Source organism: Arvicanthis niloticus, chromosome 19 (genome assembly GCF_011762505.2).
Source record: "Arvicanthis niloticus isolate mArvNil1 chromosome 19, mArvNil1.pat.X, whole genome shotgun sequence".
Taxonomy (NCBI): Eukaryota; Metazoa; Chordata; class Mammalia; order Rodentia; family Muridae; genus Arvicanthis; species Arvicanthis niloticus.
In genome coordinates this window covers 28098982-28120671 of record NC_047676.1, presented here as the reverse complement: position 1 = coordinate 28120671, position 21690 = coordinate 28098982, and the positions used below count along the sequence as shown (strand labels likewise).

General features: G+C 37.1%; 1 protein-coding gene and 1 pseudogene across 1 annotated transcript in view; both read left to right on the top strand.

Annotated features, from left to right (window-relative positions):
• Positions 1-20629, top strand: part of LOC117723731 (UDP-glucuronosyltransferase 3A2-like) — a 29674-nt pseudogene extending 9045 nt beyond the window's left edge.
• The window catches only part of Capsl (calcyphosine like), a 73110-nt gene that overhangs the window by 9038 nt on the left and 42382 nt on the right, over positions 1-21690 (top strand). The window lies entirely within an intron of this gene.

Here is a 21690-nt window from a genome sequence, read left to right as displayed (position 1 = left end):
GCAGGTCTTTTGATTGTAGGATATAAAGACCTTAGGTACCTTTCCAAGACTGTCATAGCTGAATCCTGCGGTATATCTCCTAAATTATGGAGAAAACCTCTGCATTGGTTTTCACAGTGGTTGTTCCAGTTTTCACAGACACTGGTATTCCTGTTTCTTTACACCTTTAAAATCATTTGTTGTCTCAACGCTCATCTGAGAAGATTCTTTTTTATTGGATATTTTATTTATTTATATTTCAGATGTCATCCCCTTCCCCATTTTCCCTCACTAGAACCCCCTGTCCCATGCCTCCTCCTCCTTTTTACTTTTATATCATTTTAATTACATGCATGTATTAAGGTCAGTTCTAGGTTGAGGGTCTAGCAATATAGTAGATGCAAACAGTCAAGGAACAAGCAAGACAATAAACACAAATAGTCAAAGAACAAGCAAGGCACTAAACACATTTCTGTGAACATTCCCATGATCACTGTTTTTAAAGGCTTATCAGGATGACCAAAATATCTGAGCCAACTTTCATGTCGTAGCCCCAAATTGTTTTCATGTCTGAAGCCTACTTCCTTGTTTTAGCCTAAGATTTAGATTCCTGCCTGAAGTTACTTTTCTACTTCCTCGTCTTTAGCCAATGTCATATTCCTGCCAAGCAGACCATTTGTTTGTCCTTGGCCCATGTCAGATTCTTGCGAAGCAATCACAAACACCCTCTGCCTCTCTCCCTTTTTTATTTCACCATTGGTGTAAGTCATCATAGTATTCGCTTAATAATGTAAGTGAAGAAATTTTTTGATGCTCTTGTATCAGGTGAATTTCCTTACTATTTCATTGCTCAGAGTCATGGTTTGAAAAGATATTTTGCTTGTTTTGTGTGAACACTATGGCATCAAGGTTTCTGGGCTAATCCACAATCAATCTTATCCAGGATTTGCTGACATACTATTTTTGCCCATTAATTTATTTATTCACGTTACATCAGGAATGCAGCCCCTACTCTTTTCCCAATTCCCTGCACATGGCCCTTCCATCCATCCCTCCCTTCCTTCCATCTCTGAGAAGGGTGAGGCTCCCCCTCAGTACCAACACCACATTGACATCTCAAGTAGTTGCAGGATTAGATACATCCTCTCCTACTGAGGCCAGACAAGACAGCACACTTCAGGGGACAGGATTCACATTCAGGCAACACAGTCAGGATAAGGCCCCTGCTCTACTTCTTACATATGTGCAGAGCTAGGTCCAGCCCATGTATGCTCTTCTGTTGGCGGTTCCATCTCTAGGAGCCTCCAAGGGTCAAAGTTAGTTGACTCTCTTGGTCTTATTGTGAAGTCTCTATTCCCTCTGGGTTCCTCAATTCTTCCTCCAACTCTTCCACAAGACATCATGAGTTCTGTCTAACGTTTGGCTTAGCTCTCTGCATCTGTTTTAGTCAGTGGCTGGGTGGAGCCTCTCAGAGGACAGCTATTCTAGGTTCCTGTCTGCAAGCATAACAGAGTACCATTAGTAGTGTCATCATGAAATTAGCAAGCAAATGGATAGAACTAGAAAGTATCTTAGATTTAAAAGGGCTTACAAGGTCTTTACTCACTTATAAGTAGATATTATTCATAAAGTACAGGATACCCATGCTACAATCCAAAGACCTAAAGAAGCTGAATAACAAGGAGGGCCCAAGGGAACATGCCCGAGTCTCACTCAGAAGGGGAAATAAAATTGTCATCAGAGTTGGGTGGAGAGAGGGAACAGGGTGGTGAAGGGGGTGGAGAGTGGAAGAAGGGGATCGTCTATAGGTAGAGCTGGGGGAGAGGGATGGAAGAATTCACAGAAATTGGCAGGGGTTAGGGGTCATCTCTATGATGACCTGGGATGGGAGAGGCTCCAGGGAGTCAATTAGGGTGACTCTAGCTGAGGGTGACTTCTAGCAGTGGGAATATGGAATATGAAATGGTCACCTCCTGTAGGCAGGAATGACTCTCAGTGGAGGGATAAACACACCAACCCATCCACAAAACTTTAGACCTGCCTACAAGAAGTTCAGGGACAAAGATGGAGCAGAGACTGAGGTAATGGTTGACCAATGGGTGGCCCAACTTGAGATCCATGCCATGGGCAAATAACAATTACTGACATAATTGATGCTGAAATACTCTTACATCAAATCTTAACTATACTCATAACTGTCCTGGCCTTGGGGTTTGATTCAGAACTTAGGCTGCTGAACTTTATTTACTTCAACTTCTGGTAAGGGACAAGGCAGGGTAAGAGGAGCATACCAGACCTAACAAGGCATAAGCTACATTAAATTTTATGTAGTCTTAAATAACTGCTTTTTTATTGATCAACAAGTCTATGTTTAGAGTTAAGTAAAAACAAACCCGAGGGTTATGACAGCAAAAGCGTTAGAATAAGAGGCAGACAGGGATGCCAAATCTTTCAGACTGTTTTAGACATCCATTGCATAGCCTAAAGGCTCCAGCAAAAACTCACAGTCTTTAGCCAAACAAACCTCCAACTTTCTACAAAGGATTCTCAATACTTAATTTATAACTTGTTATATAACCAGTTCATTACAGGTGTTACCTGAAGCCAAGTTACTTAAATACAAAAATATATTAGTGAGTTTTGTGGAGTCTGAGATTGGTGAATTTTCATTCAATCAAGAGGTGATGAAAGCTGGAGAGCTTCATTGGCTTTTTTTTTTTTTTAATGGGTAACACCAGCCAGTGAGTAATTCATTGTGAAGGGATTTGACCATGTTCTTACAGCTTGACACATATGTAAGTTGTTTTTGCTGTCTTATCAATGTATTTCATTATACAAGTTGCTTTTTTCCATGTAATCCCCCTCTTTATGGTTTTTTTTTTTTTTTTTTTTTTTTTTTTTTTTTATTTGTTTAGCGTTTAAAAACCCTACTAGCTTTGCCGTGTTAAAGTGTAAGGGCTTTGGCTTCTTGTGTGTGTACACACAACAGTGGTGGTTGAATACGGAGACGTATAACAATGCTGTTGAGTCATACTTTTAATAGGTAACAGGTTAGTGACCTGGAGATTATTTGCTTCTTTCAGAGGCTTCTAACTATCTTAGGAATGGTGCCATTTAAGATAAAAAATAGTAATTTCCTTTGCTTTGTATTTGCCTTAGGAGTCCTTTCTGTCCCTCAAGGCTGGCATCACATATTTATCATTAGTATTAAGCACCCTGTCACTTTCTACAGGGCATGGCTAGGACATTTAGCTGCTCACAATAAATCTTCAGGAGAACTCTTTAGCCCCCAGTAGAAGATAATATGTAAGCTATCAAGCTCTAGAGGCCAGGGTGTAGTTACTGCTAGGCGTCACTCATACCAGGAATGTATTCTTCTAAAGCAAACCTGTAAAAATGAGAAGGTAGCAGAGAGGAACCTAGCACATGCGGCCTGTAGGGATCCTTTTATTTTTTTACCTGAGTTATTGGAAGTCTTGGAATGACTCAGAGAGTCCCTCATTGTGTAGTTACGTTATTACTTTTGTGTTAGCTTAAAGAATAGAAACCAAAATCATGACAGATATGTCTGTTCTAAGAGGTGACTTAAAGATGGGACTTTCCTTCTCCAATACCTTTGAAATGACAGCAGAGTACTTAAGTGTTTTTTAGAAAACCAAATCTGTGGATCTTTGTCTAGGAGAGCACCAAAGAGAATAGACTTCAGGTTTGGTCTCCTCCTGACATTTTGTGAGACAACAATGAAAAGAATCAAGGACCTAAGTCAACTTTTCCAGGATCATACCAAAATGTCACATACAAAAATTTACACACACATTTTTTATTCTGATGCTTATATTAAAAATGTAATAGCTCCTTTCTGAATATATATATTATATTCATATTATATACATATATATATATATGTATACACATACATATATATATATATATGGGGGCAGGAAAGGAAGGAAAGTTATGCACTTATTGAATGTACACTGCTTACTACTATGTCTCCAGTACTAAATGGTTGTTTGTGGAATACCTAGATGATTCTACTTTTGTACAGGATGACTCACCATTGCTTAACAAAACCTACTAGCATGGCTGTCTTGCTGTGCATAACTTTTTTCTGGGACCCAGTTTCCCTCCTGAATAATGTGTTAGAACAGACAGCTGGAAGGGTAGGTCATTTGTAGTGTTCATGTCCTATAATATCTCAGATTATGAAAGTATGGACTTTTCAAATTCTAGAGACTCCAGCCAACACATACAACTTCTCTAGATTTACAGGTCCTTTTAGTCAACATGAGACATTCAGTTTCCAAACAATCTTGAGCTCCTAGACTTTTTGTCAATTATCACTGTTTCCACTGGCCTCCCTTTCACTGCTTTTGTCAGCCCAAGACTCCAGACAATGTCCAATTGCTGTAAAAAGAAGCTTCTTTGATGACATGTGTTTAACTACACTTATCATTACCAGAATGGCAAGATGTACATGAAGTTCCAAGACGTGGCACTGACTGTTGGTGGCATAAGACAGCTGTCTAATTGGGCCTAAGGCCCACTAAATAGGAGAGAAATAATACCAAGTACTTGAAGCCTAGCTAGCTTCTTGAGGATAGTGGGGTGATGAACCTTAGAAATTCTATGACCACTTTGCTAGACTATAAAAATTCCTTACTACATTCTAAATTAACTATTCTTTTTCTCTTCTCTACTTTCTATAAGATTTTAAGCCCCCTATATGTGCACTTATGTGTAAATTGAACTTTAAATACTATCATGATTTTATAATGACTCATACCCTGGCAAAAAAGGTCTTCAAATTGATTCCTAGAGTTTGAATTAAGCCCGAATTAAGATGAAGATGTTTAACATTAAACCTAATACCTTCATAAAGAAGATTGTTCCTGAAGGATGATATGATTTCTGGATAGATAATAACTCTAAGGTATATATATATATATATATATATATATATATATATATATATATATATATGTATATATATATGCTCAAATAGCATGAACATGTAAAGTGAAGTATTAGGTAGGATATTGGGAACATTACTTTTTGAAAGGCATTTTTCAGTCACTTATAAAGATAGAACTTTTGTGACAACCATACTCTTGTCTTGCATTCTTTTTAAAACTAGAAATGAACAAAAATATAAAAAAAAAAACCCCACTGAATACCAACTAAAATCTTGTAGACACCGACCTGCTAAAATCTTCATAAAATATTTTTTTTTTGCTCAAGGTTAGTATCAGAAGTTTTTGGCTTGAAAACACAGTATCTTTTTCTAGACAGAGGATAGACAGTCAGGCATGAACTTCTTACAGGGACATCTCAGTTTCCATTAGAAAACAAACATTTTCAGGCTGCTGAGAGGGCCTAGAGCTGGCACAACACAATCTGGGAATGATTTCCATCACAGAAAACTTGGAAAATTCAAAAGTAGTATCTGAAGTAATGGAAATTGAGATGTTAACATTTGTATTCAGAACAATATCCAAGTCAGTGGAGTATTACAGGTTCGCAAAAGCACAAGATGACACATGAGTATACATCTCTTTAGAAGCTGTGACTGACATAATTTTTAAAGACTACATTTATAATTTGCAGACTTTTCCAGACATAAAGGAGGTGTGGGGACACAGCTGGAACAGGTACCAGTTCTGTTTCAACACTGGTTCTTCCTAGGGAAGGAGTGAACAGAGTAAATTATGAAAATTAACCACCCCTGGGACGATGGGAAGAAGATCTCTTCTCTGTTACTGCTTCCTAAGTTTATAGCCAGCATTTGTGACACATGGACACAAGGTGAAGGTGGAATGGAGATTAGACCTCGTGTTAGGCCCAACATATAAAAGCTCAGATCAGGGCACATTAGACCAGGCTTTGTGATGCTCTAGAGTGAGCATGGCTGGATGGCAGACTGTATTGCTTGTGAGTTTGTTTTTTCCTAGACTTCTGGTTTCAGAAGCTGCCAAAATTCTGACAATAACTTCATTTGGTGAATGTTTTTGCTGGAAAAATTCAGGGTCCTGAAAGTCTTGTACATCTATGGCTGAGGAAAGGAGCAATTTAGGGCATCAGACATGTAGATTCCCATCTGGGTTTAGGCTGGACAGAAAGAAGGAAAGTAGGGAACTATATAGGGTTCGGGGGGAAATCCTACTGTGAAGAATAGGAGTTTTGAGACACTAGTAGTTTCTTTTCCTGTTAAAATCGTCATAAGATAGTTGCCTTTGCTCAGCGTGGATGTCAGAGGTCTTAGGCTTGAAAACTCAATGTCTCTTTCTAGGCAGAGGATAGACATTCAGACATGCACCCCTTTTCTTGCAGGGACATCTCAGTTTCCATTAGAAAATAAGCATTTTTCATGGTCAGGATCTGGAGCCATCACAACACAATCTGGGAGTGGTTTTCGTCACAGAAAACGTGGGAAAATGGCTAAGGATAAGTGAGAGTTGGGCTCTTTGGGGTCTTGCTGCATTTTACTTAAGTTTCTGAAAAATTGGAAGAACATACAGTTTTGTTAATTCTGCATTACCCATTACTTTGGGGTCGAGGAAACATAACACAAAGGTTTAGAAACAAAAGTGTAAAGACTTATCGGAGCAGCAAGACACCGTAAGTCATTTTGCAGACCTTTTCTAAATTGCTCTTCGGATTTCTCCCAGGAATTCAAATCTGTGTGTGTTGGAATGAACCATGGAGTGACTGCAATTAAGTTAGCTGTCACCTAGCAGAAACAAGAGCCGAAGCCTTTCTCAGCTTCTCACAAGATTACACCACAGCTTCTGGTGTAATACTCAGCGATCACAGCTTGTTCTCCTCTTCTCCAGTGCTAAAGGCGCTGTTTTTAGCTGGCTTTTTAACTTTGTCTGTTTGAAACCTTGAAGGATGATCTTTGCCCTGCTGTGATCACAATGCCCTTTCTCCTATCTCTAGGAGGAATCTGTCCGGTTTGAGCAGTGCTGAAATTCTCACCTTTGCCCAGGATGATTTACTGTTGCTCAAAAATACCCTCTAGCATGACTGCCTTCCTCAAGATTTCTTCTCCTAGATTGCCAGGCTTTTCTTGAGTTAATGTGAGCAAGGCCACTAGAGAGGTTGTAGTTTTATATGTTTTGGGTTGTCTCTGACCACATAAGTACAGATGTAAAAATATAGCTTCAGCAGAGGAACACAATTCCTCTTACTCCCCAGATCCCACAACCATCAGATTTTAATTATAGTGATAGTTTCACCTCTTAAACAACCCCAACCTCCCCAAATTTGACAATTGCTGTAACTTCTCTCCTTATTTGGTTTTCTTTAAGAAATGCCCGCTGATGTGAGGACACTTGTACTGTTCTGGCTTCTCTCTCCTTAGGCTCCCATAATTTTCCAAAATTAATTTGATTGTAGTCCATTGTGCATCTAGAATCTTTCAGGTCTACTTTAGAGGTCTTTTTCCCTGATGCTTTTTTTTAAGTGGGTTAATCAAATTCACATCAAGAAGTAAAACTTTTTACCAAATACACTCGAGTCGCAAGAACATGGATTCTAGATGGCAGCTTGTTATTTTGTTTCCATTGTTGTCTCTTTAACTCCCAAATTTCTGTATCTAGCAGTAGCATAAATTAACATAAATGGATCAAAGAAATTGCTCTGAAACTTATCCACTCCATACCTGTCAAACTCATATCCAAGTAAGTTTCATATATTTCCTGCCACTGCAGTCTTATCTTTTTCGAATAAGGTCTTTTAAGACCCAATTTGAAAGGTAACATAAATGTTCAAAATGTTCCCGATTTAAAAAACAACTGGAAGACTTCTGTAAACAATAATTAAAAATTAACAGTTGAAACAAACATGAGTAGTGCATTTGATATAGACTATGTGTGACCCCTAGATATCACTGAATTGGAGATTTTTCACCAGGTCATTGCTCGTTTGAGAAGGATCAGTCATGTAGAATACCTCATTTTGGAAACACTCTCTTCAAGACTTTCCATTGTTTGGTTCTCTCCATGCTGTTCTGTTTTGTTAATTCCAGCTGTCCCTTTGATGTTTTTTTTTTTTTAAATTAGTATCCTCCACTCATGATTAACACTTGACCTCTTTCATAAACTATTATAAAAATTCCTCAACCAAATAATAAATTTCCTCCACTTTTTGGTGTACAGTGTGTAAAAAGATTTTTATATAAGTAGTTTCACTTTTTGCTTGAAGTAGAAATGTAAATTATGTCTAGTATTTAAGTTCTCTTGGCCACAAATTGAAGTTTTTTTTTTCTTTGAAGGTCTTTCAAGTGTTACTGTTATATCATGAGCTCAACAAAATTAAACGTAAGAAAATAGAATGTTGAGCATAAGCTACAATCCCATTAACATTATTAAGATATGGCTACATATTTGTATATTGTTATATAGAGATTTTGTTTGCACCTAGTTTCCTGTAGACTATTACCCAGGATGCAGACAAGTTCCAGGCCTGCTAGAGATACACAGAGAAACCCCGTTATCAAAACCACAAAGAAAATAATAGCAAAAGTGTCAAATCATTAGTCTATGTTACTGGCCAACTGAGCATTCTGCAGTTGCCTCTATTTTAATGAACATGGCTATTATGTCTCTGGACCTACTCTGCAATGACAAGACCAGCTGGGGAAAAACAGTTATCCTCAAAAAAAAATCAGTGTTTTACCTTTTTATTAATGCCTTCATTTACTGAGTTCTCCTTAAGTGAACATTTGCATATGATCCAGTGAATTTTATTTTGTCTCTTCAGATGGATCCAATCATATCCTCTTTCCTGTATCTTAACTATTGGTTATTTGATTGTTGTGAGAACTCTTATTTTTTTTTTTTTAAATGTGGCTCAATCATTTCTCAAAGGACCCAAATCTCAACACTTCTGTAATAAGGTCAAAGATACAAAGTGAGTTTTCGTGGAAAAAATAAATAGCAGTTAGTTCAGTGGTCTACAGCTGGAGGAATTAACCCTGCAGATTATGCAAATGGTGATTCTCTTAATTCCAGTTTGGGATAGAAATGCTGGAGTCAGTATGAGCTGGACTGAAATGAGAATTCTTCCAATTATCCTTGAGCCAAAAACTTCTACTCTGCGTGAGAGACTTCAGTTACATTTGTGGATCATTCATAGTGTCTAGAGCTAACGTATAATAAAGGATATAATTGTTTCCTTTCCCCTAGTGGATAGCCACATTTTAAAATAAAGCTTATAGGCTTTTAGGAGGAAGAGAGTAGACTGGTTAGCACTTCACATCTCTGTCTAAGTTGTGGGGTCTGTTCTTGAAAGACCTCTTTTTTTCTTTATTCAAGAGCTCTGTGAATACGAATTAATTGGTGCCTCTGTTTTGGTGATTCAAGTAATTTATTTGATTTCTGTACTTGGAACTCTCCCGCCGACCCCAGCAATACAATTTATTTTATCTGATAGAGAAAAACTAAAATAAATTCAATTCATAATTACCAAATCACGGTATGAAAGCATAACACAAATAATGGAAGTTTCCCTCACTCATAATCATTGTAGACATATCAGGTGTAACTTTTAATCTTGATATGGAACTTACAATTATTTTCTTTTTTTTGTAAATTTCATTTCATGGTTTGTTTGTTTGTTTGTTTGTTTTACTTATTTACTTTATATCCTACTCACTGCCCCCCTTCTGGGCACAATACTTCCCCCATTCCCCTTCCTGAGTTGCTGGGAACTCCCTGGGTGTCTTCCCATCCCACACAGGCACTTCAAGTCTCTTCAGGGTTAGGCGATTCCTCTCACACTGAGGCCAGAAAAAGCAGCCCAGCTAGTATAACATATCCTTATAGGCAACAGCTTGTCGGATAGCCTCTGCCTGATCCAGTTGTTCAGGACTCACATGAAGGTCAAGCTGCACATCTGCTACATATGAGCCGGGAGGCCTCAGCCGACCTCTGTATGTTCTTTGGTTGGTGGTTCACACTCTGAGAACTCCGAGGTCCAGTTTTGTTGACTCTGTTGGTCTTCCTGTGAAGTTCTTATTACCTTCAGGGACCACACTTCTTCCTCTTATTCTTCCACAAGAGTCCCCAAGCTCCATCCACTGTTTGGCTGTGGGTGTCCGTATCTGTTGGAGCTAGCTGCTGGGTAGAGCCTCTCAGAGAACAACATGCTCCTGTCTGCAAACATAACAGTTTATTTAGTAGTGTTAGAGATAGGTGTTTCCCCATGGGATGGGTCTTAAGCTGGGTCAGTTATTGGTTCACCATTCCTTCAGTCTCTGTTCTATCCCCCGTGCCTGCATTTTGGAGCTCTTTCATATATTGGTCTATTAGCAATATATTAGCCTGTTCATTTACTTCTCTTTGAGAAATGTCATTATAAATTAGTATATATCATAGTTCCCTGAGACTCAGACTACTGTAAATACTACTTCGAATTCACTATCTGTTATGGTAACCATGCCCAGCTTGGTTTTACTGATTAAATGCCACTGTTTGCTTCCAAAACATTAATGTCCAACTCACTTACTTCATGTGGTACTACTCAGTACGTGTCAAGTAACTTTTTCCCCTACAAAGATGAGCATCCTAGAGCTCATCAGTGATTCCAAAAGTTTTATTATTTTAATAATTTATTAATTTTTGAGATTGTAATTACAATGTTCCCCCCTTGCCTTCTGGGTTATTTTTTTGTGTTGCAGATGTACATCCTTATATGTGAGCCACTAGATATATAGATATAGATATAGATGTGTGTATACACATCTATATATACATATATAGATGTATATATATATATATATATATATGTGTGTGTGTGTGTGTGTGTGTGTGTGTGTGTGTGTGTGTGTGATTATTAAACATGCCTAGTGTACTTCTCGACTGTACTTCTCGACTATATATACCTGGTCAATGTCCTTGATAGTGTCACATATAGTTAATTCTACAACTGAGAAAGCCTGGTTCAATTTGAAGTATCAAAAAAGCAAGTAGCTAAACTGCATGACCCAATTCCACATTCTGTTTCCAAATGCAAAGTAGTGAAGTTCTGGAGTAGAGTTCAGGTGATGATTATTCTGTCTTGGTCGGGTTTGATTGCCTTGAAATTAAGAAAATTCCCAAAGTGATACAGTTGGAGCTTTTCTTTAGTGTTCTAGACAAGACACAAAAACATAAATGATGAGACCTGAGCTTCAGAGTGCAATGCCAAACATTGTGAATAAATAATAAATTCTGCTTGTACTAAGTGAAGTCAAAATTAAATTACTTCCAGTGTTAAGGAGCCTTTGGAAGGTGGACTGTGATTCAAGCCCATTCAGAGTTCTGTAGCCAGTAAAATACTCTGTCAAGTAAACAAAAACCCTAAACTATTTTCTATTTTGATTTAAGTAACAAGAGTATTTTTTCCTTTTTGATAAAAGAGAAAAATCTGAAACTAAGGAATCACAGATGTGTTCTAAACACTACTTAACTGTGTGTTCAGACTTGATTAGTATCCAACACAGTATGTCTCCATTTTTTCATATATAGGTGGAGATAACAGCTATTCCTTTAAATGAGATTGGTAAATGGAAATATGTGCAAATTATAATAGAATACATTTATAAATCATTATAAAGTCTCAATAAATATTACTTAGCCATATAGTCAAATGAATGAAAAGGGGCAAAATTAGAGTATTTTATATACCGATTTTCATAGGTATGAAGCTAATGAGATAAATTATTTTGTATTATGATATTAATGTAAAACCCTATTTTGTGATATATGTACCTTTTAAACTAATCAGTATTTTTTCAGATTTAAACAAACAGAAAAATTCATATCAGGTAATTAATTGGTTTCCACCTGAATAACAATGAAATAAAATTCAAAAACAGTTTGATTTCCTTGTGAAAGAAAGCCTTCAAGGCAGGTAATTTGCATCGAATCTCTGGACCAAAATGTCATGAATAAAGTCATACAAAAAAAATAGATGAATGAGTTCAAGAGAAAAGGATGTTTGGATGGATGATGGATGAATGGATGGATGGATGGGTAGAAGGATGGGTGGATGAGTGGAGGAATGGATGGATGGATAGACGGATAGATGAATTGTTGGGTTGATAGATGAATGGGTGGATAGGTGGATGAATGGGCGAGTGGATGAATGGATGGATGATGGATGGATGGGTGAATGAGTGAGTGGGTGGATGGTTGGATGGATGAATAGATGGGTAGATGGACAGATGGATGGGTGGATGGATGACTAAAAGTAAAACTGAAGTGTAAATGTTGGATGATGGACACATGATTGGTTGGATGAATGATAGAGTAGAGGGATAAAAAACTGATGCAGGGCAGCAGTAGAGTGGAAAAACTATCACCACTCATTCAATCTTTGTTGTCTTTACTCTACTAATGAAGACAAATCTGTAGGAAGAGTTATAGCTGTGTCTTTCTTATAAGACTTCATGTGCAACTTTTATGCATTACATATTCAAAGAATCTAAGACAAAGATTTTAAATTTTTATTTCAGAGAAATAAGGAATAATAATTGAAGATGGTTATTTTATAAGTTTTTATTTGGGGTATAGTTTAGGAAGTTCAAGGTAATGGTACCACTATCAGCTGAACTCATGTTCTTACTCACGTTGGTGAACGGCACCATGATGAGATTATGTTTGCGCTAATTGAGGGGGTAGGGTTAGTTGTTGTATAATAATTTCTAGAGAAGTAACTCAGGGTCCCATGAGAACTATCTTAATCACCTAAAAAGGGCTCCCAAACACTTTTCATTAGACGGTATCTATTAAAGATTACAACCTCTACATGGTCAAACCTCCAGCTGAGTGAGGATCTTAAACAACCAAGTCCACATTGTAACTTGAAGTTCTCTGCACAAGAGGCAGAGATCTAAGTGATCCTGGGTTCTCACCTTGTGGGGGGTTTTGTTGTGGGATGTTGCACCATACTAATTGTTGCACTGTACATCCTCTCATCCCATCTTGGACCAGGATTCTTATGATTTCTAGATAGCAGGAATATTATTACATTCTCTGTGCAGGAGTTTTATCACCCATTTCTCTAGTTTTATAGAAAAGGATTTTTTTTTAATACAGAAAATGATGTGAAGAATGTTTCAGGGCAGAGTTCCTGGAAAAGTCACTACTAGGAATGGCCATAACTGCAACATTATCAGCTAAGAATAGTTATGCCAGCGTGCTTTGTACATAAAAATAAAGTTTAAATGAGTCTTGTAGTTTTATATTTAATGATTTAATTTCTAGGATAGAAAGAAGAAAATTCTATTTCTGACATTTTCTTTGAGACACAATGTGGTTTAAAGAGAAAATACAGTCACATAATTGAACAATTACATGGAGAACTCAGACCTATCATGGTCAATAATAACAAACAAGAGGGAACTGTGTTTATGTCGATGGTGATGGGGTTTAAATGGAATGAGAGGAAGTGGAAACATTTTAGGTGGCAGAAATATAAGGAACAGATTACCAGAGTTGAAGATAATTGTTACAAACGAAGTGGAGAGATGTGGCTGCAACGTTACTTCTCTGAAGTATTTTCACTGTGTATGCTACTGAATAGTGTGAAATTAATGCTTCCTACCATGTTTGTTTTACTTTCCTATTCCAGACAGCAATTCCAAGCCATTGTAAAGCTATATGAACACTATGGGACTTTATGCAGTCACTTGCTAAGCAGAGGTGACATCACGGATTCCTTAAGGAATGAGAATCTTGACCTCTAGTATTTTGATAGGGTGGATCTCTGTTCTTTCTTGGTTTCTGAGAAGATTGGAAAGCCATTTGTCGTTTTTCTTTCTATACTGTCTACCAGTATAGACTTTGGATTCCCAAGTCCCTTGTCTTATGTTCCAACGTCTGTCTCTCTCCTGACTGACAAAATGGACTTCTGGGACCGAGTAAAGAATTTTCTGATGAGTATTGATTTCTCCATGAGACAAAAGAAAATACATTCTCAGTTTGACAGCACCATCTGGGAACATTTTTAAGAAGGCGCTCAGCCAGTTTTGTCTCATCTTTTACAGAATGTCGAGCTGTGGCTTTTTAGTTCTGACTTTGCTTGCCCTCTGCTTCCCAATACTATTTATGTTGGAGGTTTACTGGACAAGCCTGTTAAGCCAATGCCACAGGTGAGTTAAACTTTAGCTCTTGGTATGGATTTCATGTAGAGACCTTTATTTCATTTGTAGTAGAGAAGTCCTGGGTCTAAAGTAAATCATATTTTATTGCGGCTGTCAGACCCTGATATTGGATGAACCCCCTTTCCTATGGACTAGTTATGAAAAGGTTAGTATTAGCTCTTCATTTACAGTTGATGTTTTTATTTTAGTTTGTCAGTTTGGATCTCATTCAGAGACCTCTAGGTCATATGTGGAAATGGTTACCTATCAGATGAGCCCCTAACAGAACTAGGCTGAAGCAGGGGGCATATTCAACGGCCACATCTTAAACTTCAGTGCTGAAATTTGCTCAACTCCAAGGTTGAAAGCCTGCTTATATGGTACAAAGTCTTTGCTTCTTTTGCCTTCCTGTAGTCTTGGATTTGATGGAACATCTCTGCTAGTTACTGTTGCTTGATAGCTGTCCTGGTGTCCAATAACTGATAACTGGGAAGACTTAAAGAATGAACAGAGAATTCTTTGAAAACATGTAGCTGGGAAGAACTTTGCAGGAGTAGAACCAAGAACTGTGTCTGTTGTTCTGTATCTCTAGCCCATTGAGCCTTTGGTACTTAGTCTACCAACTGTAAGCTCTCAAAGTTGCTCATGTAGTTTGAATTGACAAATACTTACACAGGGCAATTTGAAAAGATAATAAAGAAGAATTAAATAGTTAAATTATGAGGCAAAAATTTTCACATAATTTTAAACAATAAGAATTATGAACAAATTTTACAAACATGATGTATTATCTAGGTATATGAGATAGTTGAATGGATAAATTAATAAATACAAATTATATATATACAAAAGTAACTCAAGAACAAATAGAAAATCCAAAGCTAGAATGTAGATTGTATCATTAACCAAAATCTTTCATTAAAAATAGGCCAGTCCTTCAATAGGAGAGGAAGCACCTAGCCTCTCAGAGACGTGAAGTGCCAGGGTTGGGGAATGTTCAAGGGCCCCCACATGCTTAGAGAAGAAGGGGAGGAGGATGGGTGAAGGATTGGGGGGGGGTTCTAGGAGAGGGCAGTGAACAAGATGTAAAGTGAATAAGTAAAAAGATAGATCTAAAAAATTAAAAAGAAAATATATAGATGTTTTAGTGAATTTTAAATAAATAAGCATCTTTGTATATAAAAATGCAGAAAGAGAACGATCAACAATAATTATTTGGGTCTGTACCTGGAAAAGTAAAGTGAATGAATCATTTTTTAAAATTTCAGAGAAGATAAAATAAAATAAAGGAGATGATCTACTCTGATAAGAGATGTAAAATACAATACTTGGTTTCTGCAAGGTAAGGAATTCATGGCACCCAAATCTGTAGGAGTTGAGCTATCCAGAGGATTAGGATCAGCTTAAAAGAACACCCATTTTATTTGAGAAACAATGAGACATGATTTTACTGAAAAGAGAAGGGATAAATATGTCAGTTATGGAGAGAATGTGAACTGAAGTCATAAACTTAAGAAAGGGTAACTGAAAGGACACTGAGTTAGACCAAGAGACATAGAAATCTGAGTTAATAGACTATGTCAAGGGGAGATGGCAAGACTGGGAAGAATGATCAGATGATGCAGATTCTCAAAGGTAATGAACTCAAAGAAAGAAAGTATATTTTACTGGGAGGTAGTGTTACAGCCAATATAATAGAACTAGTGAAAAACAAACCAGCCTGCTAAACATTAAAACAAAATCTTTCTGGGCTAGGAAGCCATCCACTGGGGAGTAACTGTTGGAAGACTAAATGTTCACTAAATTTGTCAGGGGGTGTTTGTAGGCAATATTAGTAAATAATTGTTGTACAGCAATCATAAAATGAATATTTGATTATATTCAGCAAATAAACATGCCATTCATTAGTTTTCAATGAACTAATTGCATAAAATTGGTTGATATTAACCAAAGATAGATAATAAATGTCTGATTAAGTTAATCAAATGTTCTAAAGATGCTGACCTGAAAATGAATTAAAAATACAAGTCACAATTTTAGACATTTAAAAATTGGTTTCCATTTTGAACCAGTGAACACTCCAATAACTCAGACCAATTCTTTTAAAGTCAATCATAAAATATGTGTTTGAAGTCCACCATCAGTCTATCACAACAGTCCACCATCAGTCTATCACAACATTTTGTACCCTGTTTCTCTTATGCCATTAAAAAAGTCATAGTATATAAAAAAATAGGCTAGGGCCATGCAGATTGATTTTGAATTAAATGAAATGTATAAGTAAAGCTTTACCCCTGTACTTTAAGTCATCAAAGAAATTCCACAGGAATGAATAGTTCTCAATCCATTTGCTGAAATTATTATTACTTGGTATTAAGCCTAGTAAACAAAACCAGAAGATAATAAATTGTATAAAACTGACTGTGTAAAAAATTTGGCATGGTATATTTCTACAATAAATATAAAGTGGTGCAACTGATGTTCAAAATAATTTAGAGTTGCCTCAAGTTGCTAAATGTAGAATGTGCATATCAAGTCAGTCTCCTCCTAGCAACAGATCTTAAACAATTTTAAAAAAATTTTAAATTTTTTAAACAATTTTTAAAAAGTTACTCAAGTAAAATCATATATATATATATACACACACACACACACACACACACACACACACACACACATATATATATATATATATATATTTGTAAAGGTAATTCATAAGAGATCAAAAGCGAATCAAATCAGATATTGATCAATGGGTATATGGGTATGTATACAGCAACACAAAAACCAAATTGAGAGATACATGTTAGTATTTTTCTTGCACAAAAACTATTATGGTACATAATATAATGTGTATAAACTTCAAAATTGTATACAAAGGAAAGTGGACAACAGAAATGACATATGATGTATATTTCCATTTGTGTATAATAATATGTCAACATAGAGACAAAATAACCAAACTGGTAGATTTAGGGCTCAGAAAAGGAAGGCATGGAGAATGAGTGCTTGTTCGATAAGAGGTTTAGAAATCATATATGACTGGTGGTAACATAATGACTATACTAAATTAATGTATAGTTTTACTTTATAACACATACACTTGCAATGTGCAAATTTCACTTGAATAAGATCCCAACAATGTGGGCAATACACATCAACCCCACACCAATCTGAGACTAACCCTGATGGTTAGTACTGAAAACACATTTTCCTGTTTCTACTTCATGTCAGAGCTTCAAACAATAAAACAGGAGATGAAGTATAAAAAGTCAGTAAAATCAGAATATCATGGAATATTGAAGCGATATATTCTAAGTGGTACATTTGACAAGATCTATCCCACTCTGCTCATAATTCTTATGACACTAACATCATTTGTGGATTTCCAACTTATACTCAAGAAGGTCAGTCACTCCTTTTATTTTTTTCATCAAGAATTCTCACTGCATTATCCAAAACACTAGCATTTCTAAGTCAACATGGAAAACTCTCAACTCTTTTTTTCTACCCATAGCCTTCAATGAAAGAGATGCTGAGTCTGACACTGTAGATAAGATTTCAGTGAAGAAGCAAATCCTCAGCCATCTGAACTTCCAATTTCATAAATATTGTTAGACACAGACACTCAAGATCTTGAACTTTTGCAGGTATGTTATATGATAAGGACATCATGTGAGATGTATGATGTTGCCCCAGTCATTCCCAATTATTCAAAACATATGTTAGTCTGGGTGTGGTAGCACATATCTTTGACCCCAGTACTTGGGAAGTAGAGGCAGGTAGATATCTGTGAGTATGAGGCCAGCCAGGGCTACATAATAGAAAGATTCTTCTCCAATCAATCAATCAATCAGCCAATCATCAATCAACCAAACAACAAAACCCCAAAATATATGTTTATGCGAGAATATGTTGGTAAATCTCATAAAACAGCTCCTGATAAATCCTCCATAAGCATGAACACTTGAACACGGCACACATGACACATCTACACAGGGTCTATGAAAGGACTTTCATCATATAGAAAACAAGCAACTGAAGCATGAGCTTATTCAATACCTGGCCTGCTTCACGTCATCTCTGCCTTGGCTTTTACAAACCATCACCTTTGCCTTCTTCCCTCTATGATTCTTCTAGGACTTGGAGAATTTTATCACTTAGTTTGGAGACTCAGGTTTTGTCCTTGTGGCCTCTGGCTCCATAGTGACCATGCATCAGACCAAGGAAGCTATTAAGGAGATGAACAGTGCCTTTGCTCACCTCCCTCAAGGGGTGCTATGAACATGTAAGGATTCTCATTGGCCTAAAGATGTCAGATTGGCCCCAAATGTCAAAATAGTGGATTGGATTCCTCAGAATGACCTGTTGGGTAAGGATTACCTGGATCTGCCACTTTACTCTCATTTACATGTTTTTGAAGACTCACCCAGTGTCTCGTTGGGCACTGATATTGGCAGAGGAAGAGGCTGATCATAAAGATAAGTCTCCAGAAGGCAGGAAAGAAGCTAGCTGGAGTTCTTAGAGAACCAGGTTGTGCTTCAAACAGGGTGTAATAGCAATTTTTGTTTCCTTTTCAACTCACAAAACATCTCAAGTCTCCAAATAAACTTCTTCCTTGAACTGCTTCTAAGCTGAATATAGTCATTTTAATCTGATACTAGATATATGAACTGCATGAATAAAGTCCTGCTTGCAGGTTTACAGTGTCCATATGAATACTTGCATGGCATAAGCTTAGCATGAAATGGAAACATGCAGACACAAGTTACTTGTCTACTAAGCTTTGAAAAATGCAAATCTTCTTATTGAAATTTGCAAAGTTTGAGCATACAGGAAATTACTTGCATGTCAACCTGATATAATATTGAGACATTGAGTCACTAGGCAAGAGTAAGTTCATTATGTTTCGAATACTTGTTCTTGTGGAGACCCACCTCTGCCACACTAAATGGCTGGATCAGAGTTTCAAAAAAATGAGTTTATGGACTGAAAATTAGCTGGGGAATTTTGGACACAGGTGCTCTTTAGTAAAACTGCAGCTATATGACAGAGGAAGGACTTACTTTCCAGGGAACATGAGTAGATTCCATGTGAAACACAGCCTGAGATGAATTCTTTATAATTGTCAATAATATATTAGCTTGCTCTGAGCATGGAGCAACCAACAAGACCTGTAAATACAGAAGTGAAAGTCTACTGAGCCCATACTGTAGGCTTCTCTCCAAGTAGAGGAAGCAACACACAGAGAATACAGTTAGTGAGAAAGCAGATGTGCAAGGCAAGAGAAAGCATGGATGAGAAAAGTGAAGAAAGCATTAACCGTGGGGGAAATGGATGAGTGCAAGGATGGGGGATGTGCCTATCTTGTCACGGTCCTCTGTAGCTGTCCCTGGCTTCTCAGTCAAGAGAAGTTAGATTCTGGACTGAAGTCAGAATCTGGGTGGTGAGTCAAATGAACTTTGCATTCTGGAATATCCTTTTCTTAATTTCCATGTTTTCACTTAATTAAAAAAATATAATTGCATTATTTTCCCCATCTCTGCTCTTTCATCTACTCTGTCCATATACTACCCCTCACCTACCTCCTCCCCAATTCACAGAGCCTTCTCTTCATATATATGAATAATATATTCATATATATGAATAATATATAACTATTCATAAATATGAATAATATATAATTATTCATAAATATGAATAACATATGTATACATACATATATATGAATAATATTATATATTTTTGTAAACTTATAAATACAACCGTCTGAGTCTATCCATATTTCCTGCATGTATATCTTTTTAGTGTTGTCCATTTGCTATTGGATAAAACCAATCAGGGTGCTCATTCCTGAGGGAAGGTAATTCTCTCTCTCTCTCAGGTATTAATTGCCTGTCACTCTCTATCTAGTGACAGGTCCATGACATCTCATGTATACTGGGATGTCAATTAATGCTGTTGTTCAGGTTAGACAGCTGTGTTGTGAAGATTTTGTGGGTGTAATTTCTCTATCGTAGTTACAGAGACTTCATGACTCCCTGGCTCTTAGGATCTTGCCATTCACTTATCTGGTCTGTGTCCGGAGCCTTAAGTGCAGAAAATAAATTGTAGGTGTATCAGTCCGAGCCAGACACCCCACAGTCAGCTGTTCTGTACATTTTGACTAGTTGTAGCTTTCTGGTCTCTATGTGCTTCCAAAAGAAGATTATTTAATAAGGAGAGAGATTTATACTTTGGAATGTACTTAAGAAACCACACTGGTTTAGGAAAGTGACATTCTTTTCAGTACATTTTGAGTTTCTACTGGTATTCCTTGGCTCTGCTGTTTTACCTGGTATCAGAAGCTTTTTATGCTAAAATCTTGGACCATCTTTCTCCTTTACACCAGCTCATCCTAGCATTCGTCTGTTTGTCACCCATGGGGGGATGAACAGTGTAAAGGAGGCCATCCAGCATGGAGTTCCCATGGTGGGGATTACTGTTTTTGCTGACCAACCTGAAAACATGGGATCTGTGTAGTCTGTTTTCCAGTGAAATCAGAATTCTGTGGGATGTGTTATAATATGTGTGTGATTCTTAAAGGCCCTGCCTATCTTTTGGTATTAATCCTAATTTTAGGTGCAGTGCACAGAGTATGTTTTTACCTCCTGTGGTGTGATGACTTCTTATCTACACAGTATCTTTCAGATAATTTATGAGATGCCTACAGGCTTCTAATTGAATCAGAAGAGGACTGTCTCAGTTACTAATCTATTGTGGAAAAGTACCATGATCAAGGCAACAAATAAGAGAAAACATTTAATTGTGGGCTTGCTTACAGTCCATATGATGGTTAGTCCATAACCTTCATAGCAGGGATGTGGACACAGGCAGAAAGGCATGCAGTAGCCTACAGTTTACATCCTGGCCTGTAGGTAGGGAAAAAGAGAGCAAGACTGGATCTAGTGTGGGCTTTTTGAAGCCTCTGGTGACAAACTTCCTCCAACAAAGTCATTGCTCTTAACCCTTCCTAAACAGATCAGCAACTGAGAAATGAGCATTCAAATGTGTGAGCCTATGAGGGTCATTCTCATTCAAACCACAACAAGGACCTTTGCATGTTCTTAATATGCTTGGTCTCCTCTCCTAAGGTCTTATGATGCTCATCACAGGACCGTCTCTCCAACGTTTTCATCTTAGCAGACCACTTATTAGCTATGAGTTTTTTTTTTTTCTACCCTTGAGTTCACTTATAATCTACCACTTTCTCTTTGATTTGCAATATCTCCAGCATATGTGTCATTATTGTCCGCTCCACACTAGAACCTAGAAAGCATGCACCATGAATAAGCAGTGTGGACCAGTTTCCACTCTGTTCCTAGGGCTCAGAAAAAGTCTGCTATAAAGGAACTTTTCATAAATATAGCACAAGTGAGACAAGAACAGGTGACCCACATATCTCTTGCCCATCTAGCACGATGATTTCACAACCAAACAGGAGTAAACACTCAGGTTTCAATGTCCTAATCACTTAATCAGATATACATTCTGTCACATATCACTTAATCAGATATACATTCTGTGATACATCTTCAAATGTA